The sequence below is a fragment of the Mauremys reevesii genome, linkage group 1 (genome assembly GCF_016161935.1).
Source record: "Mauremys reevesii isolate NIE-2019 linkage group 1, ASM1616193v1, whole genome shotgun sequence".
NCBI lineage: Eukaryota > Metazoa > Chordata > Testudines > Geoemydidae > Mauremys > Mauremys reevesii.
The window spans coordinates 354,446,136-354,452,247 of NC_052623.1; positions in this window are offsets into that span (position 1 = coordinate 354,446,136).

Genomic DNA, 6,112 nt, shown 5'->3' on the forward strand with positions numbered 1-6,112 from the left:
GATCAGCAATGAAAGATTGTCGCTCAGCCCCACTTCCTATATATTGTGGTTTTCCAACTATACTTTCTCAAGGACCCTTCCTTTCAGAGGCTGTTATTCGTGTCCATTCTGAGCACAGAGACAGAGATAATGCTGCAAACAAATTAATCAAAACCATTTCCCAGGGATGAATGTGTTTGTTTGTTTGGAGAGGAAAATAAAGCATGCGACTTGCACACCTGAGCCAACAAACACCTTCCTTGGACTTTGTGACAAGCTCTCCTAAAACGAGCTTTGCATGATGTAACTGTTGCATGTTCTCTAACCAGTCATCACCGTGGGTATTTGCAATGATATTTTTGAGATAGTGCAAGGTCAGCCCATTTCCTGAGGTGCTATTTCCTCTAACTCCCATCAGTAGGGGCAGGACTGCAGGCTGAGTGCCCAGACAGTTCTTCATGCTTAAGAACAGAAGTTTGGTGACTTGAAATTGATGCGATAACAAATCCCTCGCCACCTAAGACTTCACGGGTGTCACTGTGCTGTGCACACACTGTAAAAACATCACACCCACCTAGAAGTTCATCATTGTCACTGTGGCCACTTGGACCTTCACGGCCAGGGCAGGGATAAAACTCACGTCAAGAGTATCCTGCTCCAAAAAAAAGGCTCAGGTTGCTGCTACTCAAGCTACAGGAGGATCTCTGTTAACAGTAGAAGGTTTGTGACACACAGCTGAACAGTTCAGATTACATTCCCAGAGCAGTGTTTCTCAATGACCGGTCTGTGGCCCGGCGCCGGTCCCTGAGATCTCCCTGACACAGTTTAGGAAGGCAGCAAGACGGACCCTGGTCAGTGTTTAATTTGTAATGAAAGAGGTGCTGGGGCTCAAGCAATTTTTTTACATTCAGAAATGATGCAGCAGTCCCAGAAGTGCCGGGGCTATGAACTGCCAAGCCTAGAGGTGCCAGCACTCCACCCTGGCGAGCCCTGGCACAAATGAAGCACTGTCCCTCATATCAAAAAGGATGAGAAACACTTCACAAGAGGGTGGTGGCGCGCGCGCACACACACACACACACACACACACACTCACCAGTCCTTTACAATACTTGTTTACAGGAGTTACTTAGAAGGTTTAAAAGTGAAATTCTGTTGTGAAAAGTGCAGTGTAAAAATGGCACCTTCTTATCACTTGTATTACTGCCCACTAGGATCCCAAACATGGACAAGGACCTCACTGTGCTAGGCACTGTACAAGCACAGAATACACAAGTGGGAGAGGGACAGATACACCTGTGGCATTATTGACATGAACTGTGACCGTATAGATCATTGTTACAACCAGGGTCCTATAGTTGCACCAGGCCTTGTACAGAGGAGGTCAAGTGGGGTGTCTATGGAAAGGTTGTAATTTGCTGGTTATGATTATTCTGTCTGTATGTGTGTTTCATTTTTGTATTTGAAGTTATGAATATTGGCTAGGTACTGGTATCTCAATGTGTTGGATTCTAAGTAGCCTCAGTGAAGCATTTGGTCAGCTTCTTGAGAAAGGACTATTCTCAGTAAGTGCCCAATCAGGAAACACTTAATTGACAATGGACTTTGGGAGACGCCAATCCACATCTGAGCTTTCCTGGGAACATTCAAACTAACATGTAAACAATGGCGTCGGCCTGCAAAAAGCTGAATCAGTCATAGACATGTGACTTGCCCAGGTGCCTACAAACTCCATCTTGTTGCTGTGACTTTGCACAGAAGAACAAAGGGGTTTCTGCCCACAAGAAAGAGAATATAAGAGGCCCTGGAAGCCTCTCCATTTCGACTTCTGCTGGCTCAAGAGATGGCCTCTCTACCCTAAAGAGATGCCTGAAAGAAACTGGAACAAAGGACAGTAACTACAGGGGTGTGAGTGATTGCTGGACCCAGACTAGGACAGAGTCTAGTCTGTGAAAGAAGCTTATTGGAACATCTCTGAGGGTGAGATTTACCTGCATTCAGTTTCCTACTGTAGTAGCCTTCGCCTTGCATGTTTTTGTTTTATTTTGCTTAGTAACTTACTTTGTTCTGTCTGTTATTACTTGGAACCACTTAAATCCTACTTGTTATATTTAATAAAATCAGTGTTGCTTATTAATTAACCCAAAGTAAGTAATTAATACCTGGGGGAGCAAACAGCTGTGCATTTCTCTCTATCAGTGTTACAGAGGGTGGACAATTTATAAGTTTACCCTGTATAAACTTTACACAGAATAAAACGGATTTATTTGGGGTTTGGATCCCATTGGGAACTGGGTATCTGGAGATAGGAGCTTCTTAAGCTGTTTTCAATTAAGTGTGCAGCTTTGGGGCGCGTGGTTCAGACCCTGGGTCTGTGTTGGAGCAGACTGGCATGTCTGGCTCAAGCAGTCAGGGTTCTGGAGGCCCAAACTGGCAGAGAAAACAGGCTCAGAGGTAGTCTCAGCACATCAGGTGGCAGTCCCAAGGGGGTCTCTGTGACCCAGCCCGTCACAACACCTTAAGAACACGACCAGGCTTGGAGATTGCACTACTAGCCAAGCAGAGAGATGAGCCTAATTTAGCCACAGCTTGATGGGCAAAAAATCCTTTACCAATCCAGTAGTGAATCCCTTTATCTGTCTATCTAATGTGCCACCTGAGTAATTTCCAGGCACTGGTCTTATGTCCCTTAAATCTGAATAAATATTACATTCTTCCACAAAACATGAATTTGTCTTCCCGGCCAATGTGGGAAGGGAGTGAGTAACCCACCAGCTGCTGGGAACGCTGGAGGACATGCAGATAAGCCTGCTACATGTTGATTGACAAATCGTTACACCAGAGGAAGAAAACACTAATCTCTGGTCCTTAATGTGGCTTGGATCCATGACCATGAGCTGCCCTCAGATTGTTCTCAAGCCAGGAGAAATCAGCGCCCCCACCAAGCAGCTGCTCCAAATGAGTCTGAGGTGGGAGCAGAGCATGCAGTGTGCCAGTCATATGGCTTAGTTATATTACTGGTGTCCAGGACAAATTCAGCTCTGGTGAAAGGGGTTGCAACTCCACTGATGTCAATGTGGTTGCACGAACCAAGATCTGTCCCTCCATTTTTAGTACTCCCATTCAGGTTGAAGGGACACTGTCAGGGGGGAGGGATAGCTCAGTGGTTTGAGCATTGGCCTGCTAAACTCAGGGGTGTGAGTTCAATCCTTGAGGGGGCCACTTAAGGATCTGGGGCAAAATCAGTACTTGGTCCTGCTAGTGAAGGCAGCAGGCTGGACTTAATGACCTTTCAAGGTCCCTCCCAGTTCTAGGAGATAGAATGTCTCCATTTATTTAATAAAAAGATTTTCTTCCCTGCACTACTAACAACACTGGAGAACAATAACACGGAACAAATTTTTAAGAGCTAATTTACTTTTTATCATTTCTGCTCTTTGTTTATTGTTACATTTCACTCAAAAGCCGATGGCTACGTTTCATTCTCAGACTCTCGTGCACTAGCACAATGCTCCAGTGTAGACAGACACTTACAGTGACACTAAGGCAATCAGCAAGGGGAAGACACTGGAGCTTCAAAGCAAAATGCACGAGCCCCCCTGGCACTTGCGTTGAAGGAGTAATTCCATTGGCAGTGAAGTAGGAAGCTCTTATTCTTGATGTGTGTTAGCCGCTAGAGGGTCGCACACACATACACACACACACACACACACACCCCAGTCCAGTGTATTGCATAGGAGTATATATTTATTTTAAAAGAAAACTATTTCCACTGGATTTTATTTTAAATTTCATTGAAACGTCACTATTGGCCTTAGGTTTTGTAAAAGCTTGATTTAATATCATCTAAATGCTAAATCGCATTTGGGGAATGTGGCATTTTATACCCAGTTCTCACCAGAGAGGATAAATTAGGGCATAAGACCATAAACAGAAGATTTCTCATTTGTCTTTCTGATAGGACATAAATCCACCCTGCAACCACATGGAATAGTTAAAGGGCCACTGTTGTGTTCAATAAGAGAACAAATGTTAGCAGCATTGTCTTGTCACATCCCTACAGAGGATATTTACATTCTGGCCTCTTGCAATTTTGGTTGGAGAAGAGTTTGTTTTCCCACCTAAGCTCTTGTGCAGTGTCATTGGAGCCGATAAATGTGTGCATTCCTTCAACCCCAAAACAGCTGTATTTCTTCTTTATATGCATTCTGTAAAGTCTCTGAGGGGGCCCATTTCTTCTAGGTAAGGGGTTATAGAAATATAAGAGATGGTTGTGCAAAAAGGTTTGGTTTAACTCAAAATACCTGTAATCACATGGAGGGACCCACACGTCTGGAAGCTTGTATAAGTGTTTATTTTTTCAGTAGTGAGTATGGTGGTATCTCTGCACAGATCTGGGCTGCATCCTGCATTCTGGCTCTTTTCAACTTCTGTAGAGATTTGGGGATTTTTCTTTTCTTTGCTTCATTATTATCTCAGAAGGCTGGGAGAGCTAGCTCCAGATTCCTGTCATGATTATAGATGTGAAGGGCTAGATTCTAGGCTGTGTTTCTGGAAAGGTGTTGCTCATGCAGAGAGTGTAAATATACCACCTTTGTGCCCTCCGCATTCTGAGCTGCTGATGAGACTAAGTTGTAAGTGAAAGCAAACGTCTCTGCTTCTCTGACTTACAGCAACTTCCCCAGGGCTGTCTATGGTCTGCTCAGCAACCCGAATCCCCAGTAGCACTCAGTGATACAGCTACTCCCCCTCTCATCCCTGACACCATCCCCTTGTGCCCCTAACCTGCCCCCGCCCTGGGGCTTATGAGGGAGAATAGCATTGGACAGAACAGGTCAGCTGTACACTGTGCCCTGTACACATATTCCTGTGCCCAGGGAATTCTTCCCCAGACCCCTGTGCCTTTGAATGGCCCCTATACACTGCCAGATTGTAAGAATGTCCATCACGCTCAACCTCAGATGCAGCTGCATTTCAGTGATGGATAAGCGATATTACCCAGGTACCAGACCACATCTTCAAACCTGGGTGCCTAAAGTTAGGCCCCCAAATCTAAATGTAGGCCCCTGAATAAGCTGACGTCAATTGTAAGTGAACAGCAGCACTGAAAATCAGGGACCCCAAAGGGAGAAGATACTTTTGAAAATGTGGCCCTTAACCTTTCCGAGCCTCAGTTTCCCAAGTGTAACAAGGGTGTTGTGAGGATTGATTAGCTGGTTGCAAAGAATAAGTGCTAATCCCTGCTGTCATTCAGTTCAAATATAAGGCCCTTCTTAGATCTGTCTGGGATACTAGCCGCAGTGCTCGTTGCTGTCCCATAGACGGGACACCAGCAGGAGAGATGGTGCCAGGTCTGCAGAATCGCAGTTCTGAACACAGGTGAAGGAAGTTAGTTTTATTTTCATTGCAAAAGAAGAAACTTTGAGGAAACCTAAGAAAGGTCAGGTGAAAAGTACAAACCGGATTGTCAACATGGATAGGAAGGCCGTTTAATAGTGGTACCGGGGATTTAGCAATTGGGAGGCATGAGCTAAAAATTCAGATACTGGGAGTAACTGATAGAGGCTTGGATTGAAGTTGTTTCACACAGAGACAGATTTGCTGGAACCTAGACCAGGATGCTGTGCCACACGCACAGCCCATAGATAGGACGTATGTTTCCTCCTCTCCAAGGCAAATAATTCCCATCCTCTCTGAACCCACAAGCAGCCTCATCCTGCCACACTGTAACTGTCCCACCACACTCCTGTCTCCACCCCAGTGCAGGTCCCCGCACTGGCCTCTTCACCTAGCTGGTAAACCGCCTGTATTTTTGCCTGACTGGGCACAATCCCCAATAATTATGGCAGTCAAATTTTTCACCCTGTTCTGATGGAACCCTGGGGGAGGTATCACCTTCCTCTGCGATGGGGCCTGGGTCACTTGCAGAGTTAAACTAGTGTAAACGGTGGATTCTCTGTAACTTGAAGCCTTTAAACCATGATTTGAGGATGTCAGTAACTCAGCCAGAGGTGAGGGGTGTGTTACAGGAGTGGGTGGGCGAGGTTCTGCGATGTGCAGGAGGTCAGATGAGATGATCCTGATGGTCCCTTCTGACTTTGAAGTCTACAAGTCTACTCTTGCTTTAATCACA